The 22,743-nt window shown below is 45.7% G+C and overlaps 1 protein-coding gene across 11 annotated transcripts in view; it reads right to left on the minus strand.

The window, feature by feature from the left end:
* The window catches only part of NPRL2 (NPR2 like, GATOR1 complex subunit), a 717,787-nt gene that overhangs the window by 689,893 nt on the left and 5,151 nt on the right, over window positions 1-22,743 (minus strand). For all 11 annotated transcript variants that reach the window (XM_069644051.1, XM_069644050.1, XM_069644042.1 and 8 more), the window contains exon 2: window positions 6,237-6,324. The gene's annotated coding sequence lies outside the window, so the exon portion shown is untranslated. The remainder of the gene's footprint in view (window positions 1-6,236; window positions 6,325-22,743) is intronic.

Below are 22,743 nucleotides of genomic sequence, written 5' to 3' on the forward strand. Positions count from 1 at the left end.
GATTGTACTTCTAGACAGCTTCAGCAAGATAGACTTTAAAGCACTTCAACACCTTCAAGTAGGCAAGGCACTCTTCATCTGAATATCTCTCTTCAAAAGGGGTAGCCTCTTTGCCTCTCTTGTCTGGCACAATAAGAACCTGGGTTTGCCTTTACAACTCACTTCTCTCCATTTTCCACAGTCTTTGGCACTACAGGTTGTGTCTACTTCAAAATAGTCTTTACAAGCAGCCAGTTTCCCTTCCCCAACTTTGCCTTCACATTTCTGCCAGCTATCAGCTCATGCAATTACCCAGAAGCCTTGGTGCCATTCTCTTAGCTTCGGGTACAAATGTATTTTAGGCCAGTTGAACCGATATTCACTTTACAGTAACAGTTCAATTTTAATATAGGGAGACTCTTCGCTTGGACAATGTGTGTTCTCTTCTTCAATAGTAGATACACTTTTACTTCTGATATATGAAAAGGTATGCCATGTTAAAGTAAAGAATAGAGTTCAGTCTTTCTTTAGGAATCAAAGTTAGGCACACGCGACCACTCTTTGATATAGTTTTCACAAGTTTTAAGACTTCAACAATTGTTTTATCGGAAATGCACCAAAATGTCACCCTCAGAATTCCGACCCCCGAAATTCAGACTTTCATTTTTTACCCTCCCTATCCCTATATATATATATATAGGGGGTATGGGATATGATAGTAGTATGGGTGGGCTGCAGGGGGTCTCCCCCCGCATATGTATGTGGTGTAAAGGGGGTTGGGAAAAGAATTCTACACATTCTACGTAAGCCGTGACAGAAACAAATTCTGACATAATTCAATTTTAGCCATCTAAATAGTGATGTATTATCTGTGATACACTATCAGATTGGAAACTGGTAAAACCTGGCAATGGCATTCCTTCTACTATTTTCCTATATACATATACGTTGAATATGTTGAATATGATAACTTCCCACATGCCTAATTCGCCATATTTGCGTGTGGATATGTGCAAGTTCTGATTGACTTACAGCATTATGCATTAAACTTATAAATATTAATAATTTCCTTGAATCTATTTTGATTAAACTTTATCTGCTGGAATTTGATAAATATGTGTAGTGAGAACTTGATACTATCGTTAACTGATGTTTACTAGGGATCCCCTTGTCTTCTCTTTCAGCATGAACAATTAGGACATGTTTACCACTGTTACACAGATATTTATTTAAAAACTAGTCAAATAGGGGTGGAGAGAATCTAATTCTAACTGATTGAACATATATCACATGGATACTATCATTTTTTAAAGCCTCATTTGCTTCTGATGAAGGTGTTCACACCGAAACAAATCAAGCACTTGAAAGTAGGCTTTCTTTAAAAAAAAAATATTTATTGGCAGAAGTTTAATGCAAACACACATGTCAGAGCATAACATATAATCAGCACACTTATAGGGTACACTTCACATAGCAGAAAATAGCACACCTGCAGGAGGTATAAGCAGTCAATTGTAAGAAACCAGGACATTCAAGAGAGCCCCATAAAAAATCCCAAGTGAGTACATTCCAGATGAACTTCAGCTTGATTGGCAAGGTAACTGTTAAAAGCGGACCATACATTTTTGGGGCGAGTGTGCGCCGGAAGCATAGTGACGTATTCTTCACATATCTATGACCAGATGAGTGCGTTAAGCCATTTCTGAAAGGTTCTTCCAGCTCTGAAGCACACCATCCGTCTGGTGTCATCCGTGTTCCACACCCCAAATAACATTCTCTGCGAGCTGGGATCAATCACTGTACCGGTAATGTAGGAGAGAGCCTTCAAGATCCCATCCCAAAAATCTCCCAATTTGCGACATGTCCTGAACATATGTAGGTGGTCTGCACTCTCCGCCTTGCAGTGGCACAGGTATGTATACTATTACGGGTGCACTTAGAGATTTTTCGGGGAGTGTAATACAATCTGTTCAGTAATTTAAACTGCATGACATGGTACCAGAAATTAAAGGATACCCTGTTTGTGTTCGAGCACATATTCTTCCATAGTTGATCAGTGATCTCGAGGCCTAGTTTGTCCGCCCATTCAGTACGTGCCTTGGAAGACTGGGTTGGGGTCCCTACCAATAGCATTTTAAATAGAGAGGAGACAACGCTACGGGTACCACTTGAGTTAGCTATGTAGGCGACCTCCGGAGTATCAGGAGGCTCATCAGGAAAAGTGGGCCACCTGGCACGGAAGGCAGAACGAAGCCTATAATACTGTAACATCTCAAGTGCAGACCCAGAGTGACCTTGCTTCCATGTCAATGGATCAATGAACTTCCCTTCAGGAAAGAAGTCGGTTAATGCCCGATAACCCAGAGCCCCCCAGTGTCGAGCCAAGGTTGTATCGTGTGCGGGTTCCAGTCCGGGGAACCTCCAGACAGGGAGCCATTTATAATAAGGGTAAGATTCCCAGGCAAGTAGGGTAGTCGCTACCGGATCGAGTGGGGAATCTGGCACATAATCCCGATTGAATATCAGGGTCATAATATTGACCTTGGCCAAAGCCAGTGTTTCTAACTTGACGTGTGGACGAATCAGAGGACTCTGGTACGAGTGCGTGGCATATTGGGCCTGTGCGGCTGTCCAATATAAGGTTAAGTCCGGGGCAGTGAATCCCCCTTCTCATACGGGAGCGTCATGTCCAGCCATTTCTTACGAACCTCACCCGCATGCTATAAGAACTGTGCACACGATTTGTGTAGCCCCACAAAAGATTGTTTCCTGGGCCAGATGGGCACGTTGCTGAAAATATAAAGTAGTTTAGGGACCAAAATCATTTTGACGAGGGAGAGTTTCCCGGCAAGTGCCAACGGGAGAGAGCGCCACCTCTCCATTTTCGATTCAGCTAGTTGTTAGTGAGTGGAAGAAGCTCTGACTTAGAGTAATTGATAGTAAAGCCTGAGAAGGTGCCCACACGTGTGATATCCCACAGAATGGGGTCCAGGTGGGTGGCGGGGTCTCTGATGTATAATAACACATCAGCATATAGAGATATTGTTTCGGGGTTGTCTTTCAATCGTATTCCCCTATGGGCATGGTGTGCTCGAATATGGTCCGCCATTGGCTCTATTACTAGCGCGAAAAGGATCGGGTAGAACGGGCAACCTTGGCGGAGTGCCTCTGAAGGGTGTAAATAATGTAGACGTTAGGGAATTGACCCGAACCCTCGCCATTGGGGACGTATACAACAGTTTGATATATCCAATCATATTGGGACGACCCCCATTGTCTCTGGGACCAGCCACATGTATTTCCATGAGATCATGTCAAATGCCTTCTAGGCATAGAGCGTGACTGCAACAGCATTTGAGTCCTGGTCAATTCTAGCCATCACATTAAAAAGCCGCCGGATATTGTGGGAGGTAGATCTCCCGGACACAAAGCCCCCTTGGTCTACTTGTACCAAGTATGTCATGATTGGAAGAAAGCGGTTCGCTATGACCTTTGCGAAGATCTTGGTATCGATGTTCATGAGCGAGAGAGGCCTGTACGAGCCACATTCGTCGCCCGGCTTGTCGGGCTTAAGCAATACTGTTATAACAGCTTCGCGCAGGGAGGGAGGGAGGATGGACTCTGAGTGATTCAGCCCAGACCTCCAATTATTTGGGAGCAAGAATCGCGACATGTTCCTGGTAGAACTCAGGGGTGAGTCCATCTGGTCCCGGCGCCCTACCCTTCAGGAAGTCTGAGATGGCCCTGACAATCTCTTCCAAAGAAATAAGGGAATCTAGTTGGTCTCTGGAGGAAGGTATGTTGTGGGGATCTGACCGAGGAGTTCTCATGTGTTGCTCACTGTGTTCCAGAGGTAATGCATAGAGATTGGTATAAAACTCAGTGAAGCTATCCAATATCTGCTGGTCCGACCATCGTGCAATGCCCTGTGTGTCCTTGATAGACACTATTTGGGCCTGGCCCCATTCCCCTCTCACAAGTTTAGCCAGTGTCTTTCCTGGTCTCTCGCCCTCCTCATACCTCTGTACGGCCTGCGGGCGACTAAAATAGAGAACCTCCCTCATGGCATGCGTCTCGAAGACCTCAAGTTCCTCCCTAATATGTGCAAGTTTGCTTGGGTCTGCTGCTGTCGTGCAGTCTAGTTCCAGCTCCCGTAATCTGGACTCAGAACGGCTCAGGTCGTTCCTTATAGCTTTCAGTACTCCTGCTTCCCTTGATATGGACATTCCCCTGATGTATAGTTTGAAAGCTTCCCAGCGGACCCCGGCAGTAGTGGCCTGTAGGGTGTTACATTCAAAGAAGGTCACGATATCCACCAGTATGTCAGCTTTGAATATTATGTCACAGAGGGTTGGTGATTTGAAGCGCCATGTGCTACAAGTAGGCATGGATGGACCCACCTCCACAGACAGAGCAATCATGGCATGATCGGACAGTGTACGGGTAAGTATCCGATCCTTGTCTATCTTCCCTATCAAGTCACTAGACACCATGAAGAGATCAATTCTGGAGGAGCTATCATGTATGGACGAATAATAAGTATATTCTCGTAGCTGGGGGTGAAGAACTCTCCAAACGTCTCTGATACCAAGTGTTGTACTGTGCAAATGTAGCCTGCATGCTGCACGTGACAGGGTTCTCGGTGCTGTTCCCGTTCTATCCAATCCAGTATCAAGTATTAAGTTCATGTCCCGCCCCCAGATGATCTGGACGCCTACATAGCCCAGCGGGATGGAGGCGATAGCATCAAAGAAATCTGGGGTATCTAAATTGGGACCATAAGTATTCACTAAAAGGTATTCCCTATTAACCATTGTGCAGTGTAGGATAATATACCTACCCTCAGGGTCAATATAGCTTTTCTGGAGTGTACATTTAATCGATTTATGGATCAGTGTCAGTACACCCCTGGCCTGTGAAGAGTATGTTGTATAAAATCTATGCAGCCCCCAGGATGGCTCGATACTCATTGCCAAGCGATCTCGGGCATGTGTTTCTTGCAGCATGAGTATCTTAACTCCATGTCTTTGGGCGTACGCCATGATTCTGCGGGCCTTAGTGTAATTACTCAATCCACGGATATTCCAGGACATAATGTTTACGGTCATTTCTTCATCCTAGGGTACATCCCAGCACGTATGACCTAGCGCGTGTGTGCAGATTAGTTTGTTTCCATTATGACCCCCTGTCATGTCGTGAAATGCTGTTCCGCCTCTGCCATTTTCAGTATAACTTCCCCAAACATGTCCTCCCCCCTCCCTCACCACCCCATCGCAGCTGGCAGTGTTCCCACCCTCCCCCTCACGTGGATGTCAACTGACCCCCTGTGACAATGTGCTGGGTTGTTCATGCCTCTACATCTTTCTGTACAGTAGGGAAGCACCATTAAAGCTTGGATATGGATGCAGGAAGTAGTTCCTGTATGGACTTTCCTCTAATGTGATCTGTATTTTGGTATCCTAGGAAACCAGGGCTGATGACGAGGAGGTGGAACCCAACAGTTACAGCTGGGCGTATTGACAGACAGCTGATAAATACAAGGGTCTGTTGGACTAAGTTCACGCCGTTGCGCAGATTTTAGTTGTTAAGGTTTTCATTTTGTTTTGGTTCTCAAAGAAACGACGCCTGAAGCCGTTGAGTAAAAACAAGCAGAGCAGCGCCGTTGTGCTCTAACAGATTGTGAGGAAGATAAGGTGACCGTTGTCGCTCGTTTCGTAGCAGAGGCCGAGACGCGGCCGACACGTACCAGCACTGACGAGAGGTGAGACCTGGAGGAGGGGACCGGAGGCGGCGACCCGAACTAAGGAGGAGGAGGGAAGCGCCGCTGGAGTCGCGGGGAGAACACGGACTCACCGGCAGGCGTTTGTGCTGCGAAGAGGACGAGCCGTGTGCAGCCCCGGGAGAAACTGTAATGTATATGTGCCCCGAATGAAAGGAAGAGAGTCGCATTAAGAAGCTCAGTACCGGAGGCTATAGAGAGTCAGCTGAATGAACTCCGGACAAAAGAGGTCCCTGGGTGAAAGATCGTACTGAAGTAAAGTACGTGTTGTCTGAAGAGGCGGAGTGCGTATCAGGAGAAGGATGCTTGTTCGCAACTGAATGCTGAGCTGGGACATGGACAGAGAGCGAGAGGGGGAGTTTCCAGGAAGGGGAGCCACGCAATAAGAGGTGTCCGATACATCAAACCAGCTGAGTGGAGATAAAGAGAAAAGAGGGAGTGTAATAATCAAACGAACATTCTTACCCAAAGAACTTACCTGTTTGGTCTCACTTTGTTTCTTCGTTGACACGAACTCTGTCCTGAAGCCCGGGAGTGATGAAGAAGACGTATCCTTTTCTAGTTACCTAAAGAAAGAGAAAATAGTTTTGATCAATAAAATAATTGGGCTCTCTTTTAGTCCAAACAAACTACTTATTGGCTGAGATCTAATTTTCTTTTAAAGCACAACACCTTTGAATTATCACACCCCCCAACCAGGTGTCAGTGGGCCAAACCCAACCCGGCCCAACAGCACTGCAGGCCCAACAGGGGCCAGCACACAACAACCCCTCTAGAGTGACCATTGCAACGCAGTGGGGTGCGCTGCTGCGTTGCAGTCAACTAAGCAGGAGCAATGGAGTACCAGAATTGGTATTCAATACCGGCGGTATACATCACTAGAACATTTTAACATCCCACCAGCACATATAATAAAGAAGAGTAGTGCTAAAACAATTGCAGAAGTGATCCATCAATTCCGGATATCACAGGCACAATGTGGTATGTAAATAGGCAAAAAAGGAAAGACACCAACTTGTGATCCATTGTATCAGGCATAGTACATAGTTCACTCATGTGATGAGGAGTTACTAAATTCAACACTACCATCAACACAAAAGCTGAAGGATACTAGTCACCAGAAAAAGACTAAGCAGTCCAGCTGTGGCTTAGTTGTGGGATGTTGTAACCCACTGGGCTCTGCCCTGTGACATCCCTGTGTGCTGATGGTGAAAGAATAATCAAAAATGGCTGCAAAAGCCCTATGCGTACCAAACCTATGAACATTGCGCTTTGAAACCAGAAAAGATGGCTGCCAATCTACTTTGCCTGTTGTCAGTAGTGAAATGGAGACTTCACTGCTGAAACCTGTCACTGGGCTGGCTACCGAGTAAAAATGGAAACTGCATGAAAGGCAGTGCTTAATTGCAAGAAACCCAGAAATTGCTCTTAAATCCCTTTTTCTCAGTTGCTGAAAAAACAAAATACCAGATCAAAACACCACAAAACATCAAATTTCTTTGCTGGCTGTTACCCGTCCCTTCATTAAGGAATCCTTATGAACACACAATGTCAGGGAAAGCAGAATCTATCATGAAAATATCCACAGTAAAAAGTGTGCTTGCCTGTGAAAATCTGTCAAAATATGGACGCAATACCAGCGGCCGCCTGTGACTGTTTCAAAAGCCTGCATTTAAACTGCAAAGTTGTACCATTAAGATCTAATGTCTTAAATCTAAGTGACCTGTCATTAAGAGGAACATAGATCGTGACTATTTAATCTCCATGATTTAGAGACTGGAATCAGAGTTCTAGCTGCTTGATTAAAAATTGCAAGTTTTATTTTAAATTAAGAAAATGTTATAAATTGAGAGTGGATTTAGCTGGACTCAGAGTCACCAAACCAGTTTCCTGCAGCTTTCCCCCAACAAAAGGCATCTCTCCTGCTTCCCACCAAAGGTCAGGAACTCACATTCAGGTATTGATTAAGAGGGGAGGAGATTTTGGGCTGCTGCTCCTGGAGGAGACAATGAACCTTCCTTGGCTGAAAGAATATGCAGATTGTAAGTGTCAACAGTGGCCTCTGCCAGAGGATGAAGGCGGGGATTGCTCTTGAGCTACAAGAAACCTTTGGAGGCGGGGATAGACATTTTTGCTGATTCTCAATGGACAGAAGCATATTTCTAAAAAGACTGACAAAGGACTGTGCGAATTTGTAAACATTGTAAAACTAACAGCATTGTGAATGTGATTTTTTTGGGCACATTTTAAAAGGACCCAGAACTCTCTGCGATGTTCTGTGAAGGCACAGTGAAAATTCTGGTTTTGTAGCAATTAGATGTTGTGTCCTGGATAAAAAGTGCAAAAAATTGTCCAATCCAGACCCAAGACCTCACAGCTACGGGGCTTGGAAGAATATTTGCTCCACAAAATGTGTGATCTATGTATGTTATTGGTATAAAGATTGTACACATGTACAGATGTATTATATCAAAAAAAGATTTTATGTGCAAAAGGCAAAGGGGAGGTTTTCCCTGCATCATAAACCGCATCAACATGATGACACTCTGTTTTTCCATCCAATCAAGGGAGAGAGCAGACTTTAGCCGCCAATGGACTACCTAGTGGTGCACCTAGAATAATTCAGCTTACCCACCCCTTCATCAAACACATAAATAGAGACATCTTAGGACCTAGAAAGATACTGATCCACCCACCATCCCGATTTCAGTGAAGCACTTTGAAGGAGATACATCCATACTCCTTGTTCCAGACTCCAAAAACTTTGCAAGCAGAAAGGCTCCGAGCATAGCTGAACCACTTTCAGCTGGGCCTAATTTACAGAACCCATCCCTAAACTTAAAGGGGAAACCAAGAAGCAGCCAGGCTGTGCTGGAACTGCTTGCCTGCCAAAGAAATTATCTTCATAACCAGAAGGGCAGATTAAACCCCGTCTCATGCCATGCTGTGCTGTGCAGACCAGAGAGACATTGCAGATCCAGTCCAGTCCTGCCGAACGGTGTCCAGAGTGCCTTGCTGATCGCTGACCCGTCCAGTCCCGTGTGCCCAGCAGTCTGTCCCAGAAATCCCTGACCAGAATCCCTGACGGTTCCATTCAAAACATTGGTAGTGAGTATCCATAGTATAGGATTGTCACTAGCCTATGTACTGTCCATAGTCATCCCTATCTAAATCAAATCTATCTCATATCCAGACCTGTATTGCTAGAAATCCTTTTGTCTTACCTGAACTCTCTCGCTTATCCTATAGTCCTTCTGTAAAAATATTGTTAAAAGCATCTTTGCGCCTTATATTGCATCTGAAGAAAGGCAAGCGTCTCGGCGGGCAAAAACCTGATCAGTGACGTCCTGGTCTGGTGGCTGTGCTGTCGTGTAGTTTGTATCTTCATAGTTTATCCCTAGTGTAAAGAAACTTTGTTTGAACTTTTCAAAGCGCATCCTTGTTTTACATTTTGCCTCCATCTGAAAAAAACGACCTCCACAAAAATGTTCATAACTTCTTCATAATTTATGCTAGAAACGGAATTAAGTGTCTACTTGAAGCTAACATCTGAAGCATCTCAACTCCTTATAGTTTTTCCGCAATTGTGCTTACCGCGCACGGAAATGTTTGCCGCCAATTTTTCATTTGGCTCAAATCTATAACGCGTGAAATAGCTTTTCATTGCACCCGACCTCAAAATTAAGTTTTCTACTTAAGGAGGAGGATTCGAGGACTCGAATTCCCAGGAGGCACAGAGGAGGCAGTGCTCAGAGCACCACCTGCAAGTAACTAAAATCTCAATTTGTCACGCTGCTTGTACTCGACTTGCTGCTTGTTTTTGTTTTAGTATTGCGGAATAGAAGCTCAGTCTCCTAAAGACTGAAGCAACTGAATCCCTAAATACTTTCATCTGTCAGTTTAACGGGAAGCAGACAGGACTACAAGTCCCAGAGTGCTCTCGCGCCCATATATAGAAACATCAGGCGCTTCAGCGCCGGCGCTTCTGCAACGAAGCCGGTCTACGCCGGTCCCGGCGGACGCTATATTAACAACCTCAGCTCTATCCTCACTCAGGACTCGAATTCCCAGGAGGCACAGAGGAGGCAGTGCTCAGAGCACCACCTGCAAGTAACTAAAATCTCAATTTGTCACGCTGCTTGTACTCGACTCGCTGCTTGTTTTTGTTTTAGTATTGCGGAATAGAAGCTCAGTCTCCTAAAGACTGAAGCAACTGTATCCCTAAATACTTTCATCTGTCAGTTTAACGGGAAGCAGACAGGACTACAAGTCCCAGAGTGCTCTCGCGCCCATATATAGAAACGTCAGGCGCTTCAGCGCCGGCGCTTCTGCAACGAAGCCGGTCTACGCCGGTCCACGGCGTCCGACGGCTCACGGCCCGGAACGCTGCAATTTCGGAATAAGAGTGACACAGCGAGAATAAGGTATGGGCTATTTAAACCTAACTGAGTTACTGTCCCGAAATGAAACTTTACAGCAACTAGGAATAGTACAAAATTACCTCAGACACAGACAAGAGATAGCACCCACTAATGCCATATCGACAAGTAGTACTCCACCTAAAACCGCCCTTAACACGAAACCTGAACCAGAAATAGAAGACGACAAAGCCCATCTCAAAATTGCATTACTAAACACCAGGTCCATGCCTAAACATGCACAAGAAATCCATGATTACATCACGGACGAAAACTTAGACATCCTATGCCTTACAGAAACCTGGCTACAAGAGCCTGTTGGACCCACGATAGACACAGCAGTTCCTACAAACTACAACATCTACACAAAAAATAGAGATACAGGAAAGGGTGGAGGTGTGGCGATCATCGCAAAAAACTCACTTAAACTCTTTGCCTCTCCTATTCAGTGTCTAGGTTGTGAGGTCATCCACCTCAAACTCACACCCACCCCAAATAACTGCATTAACATAATCACTATCTATAGACCCCCATCTTTAGTATCCGACTTCAACAATGAAATCATGACATTACTAAATAGCACTAAATCAACCAACACAGAGACTATAATGTTAGGCGACATAAACAGATGGAGGGGGAACTTACAGGACCAGCTAGCCATCACTCTAGAAGAGGACTTAGAAAACAGTGATTTCACTAACATCAATAAAGAGCCTACTGCAAATACAGGGAATCAACTTGATTGGATTGTTACAAACAATCCCAAAGTAACTATGCTCGGCACTTACCCCTGCATATGGTCAGATCATTTTAAAATCGAAATCTCTCTACCATTGAAATTCAATAAGGGAAAACCAGCTAATTTACCTAAACCAGTTATGGCCAGAAACTTGAAAAAGATCACGAGTAGTATGCTCTCTGAGGAAATGCAGAAAATCATGAGCTCCACCAAGGATGAAGACCATAGTAAACATATAATTCGGACTTACAACCAAGGCATGTTAAAACTGCTAGACACTCATGCCCCCCTGAAAGACAAAAAAGTTAGACCCAACCCAAATCACCAAAAATGGTTCACCGCAGAAGCCGTTAAGCTTAAAAAGGACAAAAGAATTCTTGAAAGGAAATGGTTAAAAGATCCTTCCGAAACTAATAAAAGCAACTGGAAGACAGCAGACCAACTATATAAATCAAAACTAGTGGATTTGAAGAAAAACCACTATAATGACATCATAAGTACCGCGGCAAACTCCACTGGAAAACTCTTCCAAATCCTTAAATCCATAGATAAGCCTACAACACTCACACCACCATTCCAACCAACGGAAACAGACTGTGAGAATGTCCAGACTGCCTTCCAAAATAAAATAACCAAACCCAGAGAAACCATCATTAACTGCCAGACCACAAATACCTCAGCTAAGACTCTCTCTATAGAACATAACATCGAGACAGAAGTCCCTAAATTTCAATTTCGACCCATCACAGTCGACACAATGAAGAAAACGCTATCCACCATGAGGTGTACCTCGTGTTCAGAAAACGTTCTTCCCCCTAAGCTCATTCTCGAAAACCCCGATATCTTCTGCCCCTTTCTCACAAGAATGGTAAATGCCTCATTTAGAGACCATACTGTACCCAACACCATCAAAACAGTTACGGTCACTCCCTTACCAAAAAAACCAGACCTTAACCAACAGGACCCTGCCAATCTCAGGCCCATCACAAATTGCAATTTTCTGCTGAAAATTATGGATAAAATAGCCACTGACCAACTTCAAAGCTACATTGATGAAAACAACCTACTTCATCCACAACAATCTGGGTTCAGATCCAGCCATAGCACCGAGTCAGCACTATTGGACCTCCAAACTGAAATGCTTTCCATTTTGGACAGAGGCAAGTCGGGGCTGCTGATACTGCTGGACCTTTCGGCGGCGTTTGATTTGCTAGATTATGTCAAACTCCGCGAGGCCCTTGAAAAATCAGGCAATTGCTCAAAGGAAGCCATTGAATGGATCGCCTCTTTTCTACAAAACAGACAATCTAAGATTGTTTGGGGAGACAAAGCATCTAGCGCTAAGCTAGTCGACTGCGGGGTCCCTCAGGGTGCCAGCTTCTCCCCATTACTTTTTAACCTCTACATGCGATGCCTTTGCACCATGTTATCCCAGATGGGCATATTTTTTACCAACTTCGCTGACGATACCCAACTGGTACTTGAACTCAGTGGAAACCATCAAATAGACAACGATAAACTTAATATCCTTTACAACACCATCGAACACTGGATGAAAGAAAACTGGATGTGCTTAAATGGCTCTAAGACTGAGCTCATGATCTTCGGATCCCCACAAGCCAGAAAGAAATTGAGCCCTGCCTTTAACTCATTCACCATCAAAAACATCCAGATTCCAATATCAGCAAAAGTAAAGACCCTAGGTGTGTATCTTCAAGCCTCTCTTGGCGCTGAAGCACACACAAGCTACCTTAAAAAAAACTGCCAGTACCACCAAATCCTCCTAAAAAAGATCAGGCCACTTTTAGACCAAAAGAACAGCACCATCATTGCTAGGGCCACTATATTATCTAGATTGGACTACGGAAAATCCCTACTCTTGGGAGCCAACAGCAAGTGCCTGAAAAGATGCCAAACCATCCAAAACAACGCCATCAGAACGATCACTGGAAAATCATGGAGAGAACACATCTCCGGAGAAAGGAAAGCCCTCCACTGGTTGGCTATGGAGGAGAGAATCTCTTTCAAGTCTCTCACCATAGTACATCGTTGTCTTTATGGCACAGCCCCGGCCTACCTCAAGAAACAGTTTAAATGGTACGAACCATCCAGGAGCCTCAGATCATCAAATATAGGCAAATTACAAACCATTACCACTAAAAAACAACATGACCTCGGCAAGGCTTTCCCGACAATAGTCATCGGTAAATGGAATGACCTACCCACTTCACTAAAACTTGAACCTAACTATCTCATCTTCAGGAAAAAACTGAAAACCTTACTTTTTAAGTAAATCCTGGAAACACACTGTACCACGTTGAATTAATTCAGGCCTCTTCCGCCTAGTCCCGTCTTCATTCTTTGTTGTCCTGTCTATATGTAAGCGTTCTGATGCCCGTGGGCTTTAACGCTATATAAACAAATAAATAAATAAATAAAATAAATACTTGCTTATTACTCTTAAATCATTGCTAGTGTTTGTCTGAACCCATACAAAGCGGCTCCCATTAGTATTTCAACAATTTCAGTGAATTAACCCCATTTTCAGTGTTTTGACCATTTCATTCAAGCCAGCTTTAAAACCATTTTTGACAAGTTTGCAATCATTCCCATTTCTCTCTTGTGTTTGCTGGGGAAATTGAGATTGATATATTTGCTTGAGTTCTGCATTCCTGAAACCTGTTTTCTCTCCTTCTATTTCTTCATATTGCATTTTGGGGGGATTGAGGGGTGTGCAGGGGGAAATAGTAATTACATTGCCAATTGCTTGAACACACACAAAAGTATTATTTCTGTGCTGCATTATTTTTCCCATCATTGCTCCTTGTGATTAAAGAGATTGGTTAGTGTGGCATCACCCCATTGATGATCGGGGTTGGGGGGTTAACAGAGAGGGGCGTGATATAAGTGGTACAACGTTCAGAAATAAAAGAACTTATAGACACAAATAATTAATTAAGGGTTTCTTTCAGCTGTGCATCACACGCTAGGCATTGACTTAGGTGAAGTGCCGGGTTGAAATCACTTACATAGTCATTGTCCATAGGGTCCTCAGCCGGATTGTTTAGCAGTATCTGCACCTCTATAAACTTCAGTGCTTCGTCGGGGACTGCAAAAAAATATAGTTTCTCCCTGAAGGTGAATTTTAGGCGTGCTGGAAACAGTATTGCGTAGGAGATGTTCCGTTCCCTTAACATCTTTTTCATGCCGAGAAACTGGCGACTCTCCTACTGCACCACCACAGAAAAGTCGCGGAAGATCCTAATTGTTTGAGAGCCAATGCGCAGTTCCCCCCTCTCGCGTGTCAGACGGAGGATATGATCCCCGTCTCTATAGCTCTGAATTTTGGCGATGATAGGTGTAGGAAAGTCTCCGGGCTTGGGTCGCGGAGACAGGGCACGGTGAGCACACTCCACGGTAAAGAAGGGGGACAGGTCAGGGTTGTGCAACAGTTCTTTAAGCAGGCTTTCGATTGCTAGCCCCATACAGCCCTTAAGAGCATTTTCCGGGATGCCAATAATTTGTATATTGTTGCTACGTGACCTGGACTCCAAATCATCGCATTTCGCTTTCACAAACGTTATGGTTTGGGTAAGGGAGGCAACTGTATCTTGAAGAGCGTGCAGTCCGTCTTCATTAGCTCCAATTCTCGATTCCGCTTCAGTAATCCTAGTTCCAGCATGATCCAACTGAGATTTGAGTGATGCGACGTTGGCGTTTATATCGTCCAACTTTTCCTGGAAGGAGGCGAAGTTCTTAGCCATGGATTCCATCATTGCAGTGAGGTCAGGAGTTGGTGTATCTGGGGTGAAACAAGTTCTTCCTGGCTGGCTGAAGAGTGACCCAGATCCGATCTAGGCGCTACATTGGCAATCATCCATGGTACCCACTTTGTTGGCGCCTCAGGATCTGTTAGACATCTCTGTTCAGTTGAAGGTGCAGTTGAGCCCAAGTAGATGGCGTCAAGCCATGGTATTCGTTCTCACCATATATAAATTAGAGCTGATCAGAGCTCAGTGGTCCCAGCGAGCGGTGGTGAGAGTCTAGTGTAGAAGCACAGCAAAACAGGGGCAGCTAGTGGGGGTTGGCCTTGTGATAGTTCAATGTGCTCGGCCAGCTGAGCAGTGCCGAGATGGATACATTAATGTAGCAACGCAACCAGTCTGGCGACCAATCACCCAGATAGATGGGAGTATGAATGAATCCAGGTGCAGGGGTATATGTGGCATAAGCGTATATCCACTGGGGACCCTCACCTGTATTGGCAATGAGGCTTGCTTCCGGGTGGAGGCTGGGGGGCCGTCGGCGGCCGCCAACAGTCAAGGCCCAGCGGGGCCGCGTCACATCTGCAATGTGGCTCACCGTAGTGTCACCCTCCTGCAGTTGGGCGGCGGCTCCAGCCGGCACGGAGGCCTGGATGTTGTGCCGAGGCACTCCGGGACAGTCCTGGGGCCCCCAGTGCCAAACGGGCCGCCTGCCGATTCCGGCACGGCTCTGCCGCAGGCACAGAGCCCAACTGTGTAGGGGGCATAAGAGGGAGCAGGGCACTCAGCATCGGACACCTCTCCCATTCGGGCTGACAATTGGGATGAGGCGCTGCTCGTCCGCGCAGCTCCAATACGCAGGTCGCAAAGCGGCCCGAACCCCACCGCACAGCACAGCCACTCGAGAGTGAGTAACCGGCGGTACCCACCGCAGTGATAATGTTAGGTGGCAGGTGGTGGTCACGGAGGACAGCAACACTAGCAGATGCAGGGACGTCGCAGTTGCAGTTGCCGGAGCCTGTCATGCCACACAGCTCTGAGGAAGCCGCACAGCAGGTCAGCGTAGCACAGGCCAGCCCGCGGCCACCCACACGGTCAAAGTTCAGCCGGCTGTAGTTTGGCCTCGGAGTCCTGATTCACGTCAGGGTTCAAGGTAAACGTGCCTCAATTTGTCTGCTACACGTAGTGGCAATTATAGCTGGGAGATGATGGACTACCCGCCATTGCAGTCGGATTCACGTTGACAGCACACAGAGCTCTCAAGCTAGGCAGCCATTGTGCAGGCTGCTCAACAGCACCCCTGAAAGTAGGCTTTCCTGAATATATTTTCGCCAATTTACATTCTAAATTTCATGTGAATTTGCATATTACTGAGGAAATCCATTTTGTATACTGATACCTAGAATTATTGGAAAAAATGTTGTTGCGACTATATATTGTTCTAGTATTGCCCAATATAAATTTGAAACTACATAATCAAAGTCGATTGAAGTACTTTTATTTGTCTGCTTGGAGTTGAGCACAGATGGTCTCCCAATGTTCTGAGAGCTCTTGTTTGGTTATTTTCACTATACACTTAATGCCAGAGTGGATCCATCTGTTGATCCTCATATTACACATCATTACACTTTGTAAATAGCTCTTGAAAAATATGCACTCATTCGGGTGTCCGGTCTTTCAATTTTCTTTTCTCTAGTCGTTTGATTAAGGCAATTTTTTGCAGCTATATATTTCTCTTGTTCCATTCCCTTCAACAGGAGCCTACAATGCTGTACCCGCTTGGACTGCTGCGTTGTGTACCCATTTACCCTAGATCACACCTGCCATGTGACATCCCCAGAGTGCACGGAGGCCTCGCCTACATCAATCACTTAACTGGATTTACCTTATGTAAATGTGTTCCTGCTCCAACTCATTGTACTAATCCACGCCGCAGATAGTAGTTAACAGCCAATGCAGCTCCTACTTGTCCTCAATAGATGTAACCCATGGCCACCAATACATCCACCATCAATGCTATGTACCGGTCAGAACCTTTATTTAACTCATTCGGTTGTGTTGAATAGTGATAAAACTCCACACTTTACAATGCTTTGCACAATCGTGTTGAGTTTGTTCCCAGATTTTTCTGTGCTGTGCCTCGCCAATCAAAGTGAGGAATCATTTTTTACAAGAACTCCATCCCTCTCACCTTCATCTGCACAGCCTGCAAGGTCTATGCCATTTGCTACAACAGTTTGCCACACCCCATATCAGTCCCCACCCCCCAGATAACCTACTAAAAACAATGCAATATGTTAGTAATTGAAAAATCGTGATGTAAATCCTGTTCCCACAAACGCCTGGCCACGAGTGGCAAACAATCCACAATGACTTCCTAGCCCTACCTGCGGCCAAAAGAAAGAAATCAAATTCAAAGCATCTTCAGGCCCACATACCTTTTGAAACAAGTCGATTTCCATCTTCTTGTTGCCGCACTTGAGAGACTGGTCTCTGGTATTAAGCGCTTTATAAAAGATTCATTCCTACTCTACTCATCAGCATGAATGCTGTGCATTGCTGCCGTTGTTGCAGCTCAAATAAAGGATTGCACCCCAAATTCCTCTGCCTTGAGGCCTACCCTCGTCAGTGCCTTTTTCATGATAGCCTGAAACTGCTCATAAATAACGTCATATGCATGGCACAAGAGGACTAATAGCAAAGCACTAGTAAACACAGACAATAACTGGGATTATCTCTACACCTAAGCTGAACCTATCTCCCAATGAGAGTCTGGTCTGTCTCTTGGAGTGCCCTACCATATTGTTCAAGCAGTCACTGGTTATTGGAACACCATTAGGTGATAAACTCAAACTCCCAAATCTGGCCTAAAGGCTGCCACCAATTCACTGAATCTAAAAACCCCAAACAATGAAAGGGCAAATGTTACCTTGAACAGGCTGACCTCATACCCTGTAGTACAAATCAAGTTCAGCACATTCACTACCATTCCAAACCTCTCAAAATGAATGTGGTATCTGCTATGCTTCCTCCTCTGCTCAATCACCCCATCCATTTGAGGGCAGCCCTTTCCGGATCCTTGGCTCCGACCCATTTTGAAAATATGAAAAGGCTGCCAGATGTGTGGCAGCCCAGCGCCAGGACTTGCCTGTGTTTTCTGCGTTTCTTTTGGTTGTGGAGTCTGACAAACTCCATAGGCATCATCGTTTACATTGTGTCACGCAGCACCTTCAGTGCAGTGGCACAGGAAAGTCTTTCAGATTTCCCAAGGTTTAGATACCTTCTCTTGGATAAACTATGGTTTCCAAGAGCAGTGAAGTGAAATTGACTTTACTTACATTGTAACTTTCTAGACCCAGCACACACTATCTTACAATAGGGTGCTGTAGGGGTTACTTAGTATCCCCTTTGTCCCCTTTGTCTAGCTTCTCGTAACATTTTTATGTTACCCTTTCCTCGATGAATGGATGGATGCAGTGGTTTACTTACTGCGGCGTGCTTTTACCGCAGGCTGCGTTCGCAGCTGCAGTAAAGTACCCAAGGGTGCCATTTTTGTCAAAATGGCCCCGGTCTTCATTTTTCGCCATTTCTTTGTGGAAAGGTGCTTCTTGAGATTTACTCTGCGCGCCAAACCAGGTTTGGTCCCTTTGTTTGTTTTGTCTTTGGCGGTATTCACAAGTGAAGCCCGCCTCTGGCTCCAGGGTGTCTGGCGGGGGAAGGAAGCGAGGGAGGTGCCTGAAGCTCCCTATGCTTAGTCTCCTAGAAGACAGGAATGCACTCTAGGGTGATTGGCCAGCTGGCTGTCCGGCAAGGACAGTCACCCTGTTTGGCCAATGACAGCTAGGCTGGAATGAATGGGGAAAAACCGGCATAAAAGGTGAGGCTTTTTGGCTTGGAAGGCAGAGTCGACCACTGGACGAAGGAATCCGAAGAAGAACTTGGAGGAGACGCCTACTGCAACTCCTGGACCGTTGGTTTGCCTGGTGAAGCCCTGCTGCTGTGCTGAAGCTCCGAATTCGCCTCGACTAGAGAAGCCCTGCAAGGACGACTTCTCCCTTGAGTTGGTGGGACCAATCAACTCCAATCTAAGCCCGTCTGGACATCCTCTCGAAGCTGGTTGCATTTCCACTGCTGCTGCTGCAACCGAAGAGCCAGGGAGAGGAACACCAGATTGTGTGCGTTGCTTTCAAGTTTGCCAAGAGCGCCAGGAAGATGATCCGGACTCCCAGGAAGCAGGACGGACCGAGCCTCAGCCACCTCAACAGAGTGCTGGACCCCAGATGCAAGGAAAGCCCATCTCGATAGCAAAGAACCACAGTGGCGCTATTTGCTGAGACGCGAGGAGCTCAAACTGCGAAGTGCCACTGAATAGAAGTTGGTCCTTTTCTGTCGCCGATCATCCCGTTGCAGTGCAGGAGTCCTCTAGACGTGCTCCCTCTTGTCCCCACGACTGAGGCCCAGGAACACAGGATCTGCAGAGCTGCACAGGAACAGAAGCCAGCTGGAACGGTTTTTCTTCTAACCAAAGGTACTGTACAGTCTAAGAGAACTTACCTCTTGTGGTGTAGCCTCACTTGTTCTTAAATGAGATGTGTCTTGGTTGCTTCAGCTAACAGCTTCTTTACCTCACAAGCCTAATCAGCTTGTGCCCTGCTTTGATTTCTTCTTTTCTTCAAAGACTTCTAAAAACATTGTGCAAGACTTTTACCTACCTTTAAGAATTGCTTCAGCTCACCTAGACTTTTGCCCAATTGACTTTAGCCTGGCCTGGCTCCCTGAATGACTCTTCTTTCCTCTGACTTTGTGTTTGGTCTTCCTTCCAGGAAGGGGTTAACTTACTTTGCAGTGGGGGTTTACAAAAGTACTTACCTGCTTTCAGAATATTTGTGAGATCTCTTGTTTGTTCTAAGAACCATTATCTTTGACATGCTCCCAAGTATAGTCCTAAATGCAACCGTGATATATCAATGTCCATAGTGTCCTAGCTATTTAAGTTACCTGAGGGTACTTACTGATTTAAAACTACTAGGAGTGTGAATTTTGGAGTGTATTTGTGTGTTACTATTATATTGCTCCCTTCTAAAGAAGGCTTACTCAAACTGATTGTTAAATAAATTGATAATTGTTTAAATCAAGAAACCTTGTGTAAGAGTTTATTTGAATACTTGTCACTATGAATCCTGTGTAACTCCCCTACAGCTCACATTGACCCCTCTTGACATAAGCCTGGCTGCTCAATCACGCTACCAGCCTGTGTAGTACAGACTTATACCAAATGTTGGGTTCCTATTGCCAGAAGGCCAAGTTTGTTGAAGTGCACCCAAAGGGTACTCCTCCAAATCTTGCCTAACAACCGTTGTCCACAATTGTTCCAAAATGGACTAATCTCTTCCTCTTCATAGTGGACTTCTTCCCTAAATCTATTCCACTGGACATGAGGAAGAGCATCCCTTACATTAATCTTGCCCTCTGGAATATACCACGCCCTCACTTCGGCATTCACCCTTAACAGCACCAACATCCATTGCCTCAAAAGGATCAAGACCAAGTTACAGGTGGCCATCCAGCTGTTCAATTGTACCATTGCCATGTTATCTGAGAATAGCTAAATCTTTTGTTTTCAGAGCGCTCTGGCCACAAGAAGAAGGCTATAATTGGGAACAGCTCCAATAAAGTTATGCTGGACGTCAGGCCTGCTACTCGCCAATTTACTGGCCACGGTCAGGTCCACTAAGGTGGACCCAATATTACCCCCAAAATCATTGCTGTCAGATACGTCAGTCTGTAACACCTTGTTGAACTCCTGAAAAAATGTACACCATACTTTCTGATCTCCTTTAATGCCTGCATCCAAGCGCAGGTGGTGGTGGTGGTGTGTGGTTCAAACAGCAATTTTTCTAATGCTATGCAACGTGCAAACACCCTATCAGCAGGATTTAACCTAGCCGCAAAGTTAAGCTTGCCTACGAACTACCTCTACTGGCACATCATGCAGGGAAACGCGTCCAACAAAGCTGGCACCTTGTCTTCAATTAAGCTGCAATTACCCTATTGGGAATCTATTTTGAGGCCCAGAAAAGTCAATGCTGTTAAATGTGATGAATCCGATGAGTAGCCTTTCCCAATGTGGCCAGGGGACGGTAGCCACTACCTGATCCCGACCCTGGGGGTGGCTATATGATGGAGGATCACATGGGTGGAGGCAGCCCTCAGGATGGTATCGTGGCTTCATCGGATGATACGTGGCATCCCCAGATTCCTTTGAAATATGCCCCAGCCATTCCCTATGCATTGATGGCTTGTTTTCATATCACCCCTTACTCTCCTAGGAAAGACATTGAGGACATTCCCTTGACTCTATACATTCATCAAATGTGGATGGGCCTTTTGAAACCATCAGAAGCACTCTGCCAAACTTTGATTCCAATTTGTCAAAAACGAACAACTAGTACCATAAACCCAAAAGGTACTGGGATGGAAAAGACGCACTGAGTAATGAGGTGCTTGGGAAAGTCTGCGCTCTAGTGTTTGGGTAAGTCAATCCCAAGCTGGGAGATTTAAACAGGGAAAACAGCTGAGAAGGAGTCAACTTTGCTGGCTACACAAGACAACCTCTCTCGATGTGGAGCGAGAGACCGGATGACAGCAGAGGTGCGAGAGACCGGATGACAGCAGTCTGCTTTCCTTGGCAGGAAAGCAGACTGCAGGCGGATGCACACAGCGGGGACGCCAGAAGCGGACAGAAAGCTTCTGGGCGTAAGCCGGTGCTGCAAAGCAGACTCCACTGAACCGAAGCCCGGAGAACTATGAAACCAGAAGGTGGGAGCCACAAAGCAGTGCAGAGGCAACAAGAGAAGGCAGAGAGCTGCACAACCTCCACAGGCTTACAGCAGGAGAACAGACATACACCGCCAAAGCCGGTGAGTCCACCCAAGGGATTCTGGGACACTGGGGCGTGTCAGAAAGCATGGCAAAGTACAACCAACATAATTAAAGCAAATGAGAAAGAACGAATGAACAAAGGAAATACTCAAAAGAAGGCATAATGAAGAATGCAAAAGAAACTATCAAGTTTGTGAATGTATGTATTACATCCGAGTGAGAAGCCCTGGCAGGATAGTGCACCAGGCAAGGGAACCACCCTCTGAAGCCACCCTCTGGAACAAGGAAATCAGACTTTGTGGAACTTTTGTTTTGAAGTAACGTATTTTCTTTTGAACACTTATATACAACTCAAGGCCAAAGACATTATTGCACCTTAGAGTTAATTTATTAGAATGAGACGGTCAGAATAGAACTTTAGACACAGGACAGTTTTGCTATGGACATTCTGACATCAACAGACCTTTAGTTTTGGTTTTAGGCAGGGAAACGCCTGGAGAGCAGGGACAGAAACATTTCCCCATCCCCTTTTATTTTAATAAAAGTCTTTGAACAAAACCATGACTCACTTGTGTCCGGGTTTCATTGCTGACTCCTCACACAAAGGACCCACAATCTTTTACTTGGCCAATTTAATGCCCAGCTTTTTGGCCACTTGAAGACATGCTACGTTAAGTTGGCTTATACCACGCACCATTACCATTAGTATGGTCTGCAGGCGGCTCATGGCCTGTGCTCATGCAGTGAGGACGTGACTTCCCTGTACTCCCACTGTGATCCTTCTTAATTATCCTATATGCGGCATAACAGGCAAGCTACACATCTGCCATCGAAGTTTCCTGAAGGAACAATACTTAATCCTTCCTTGTGAACTTGTTCTGGTGAGAATCGGTGCCTGTGGGACCTGTGACGAGAGTTACGGGCATCGACTCCAGGCATCCATGATGGCGGCTCTACTGACTCTCCGAAGCTGAAGTGACCCGGGTGAGGGCCAGAGATCCTGCTTTTCCTATGACCCCCCCAGGTGTTCCCACTGGGGGGGTGGTGGGTGGACCGGCAGAGCTGCTCCCCCGGACCCGATCTGCTTTCATTATCCACAGCGTTACTGGCCGCACAGTGCCCTGCAGGAGCTGCCACAAGATGTGTTTTGGCGGCGCTTCTCAGGGGCTGGCAAGATAAGAT

This window comes from Ambystoma mexicanum, chromosome 2p (genome assembly GCF_040938575.1).
Source record: "Ambystoma mexicanum isolate Mex_15411 chromosome 2p, UKY_AmexF1_1, whole genome shotgun sequence".
Lineage (NCBI taxonomy): Eukaryota > Metazoa > Chordata > Amphibia > Caudata > Ambystomatidae > Ambystoma > Ambystoma mexicanum.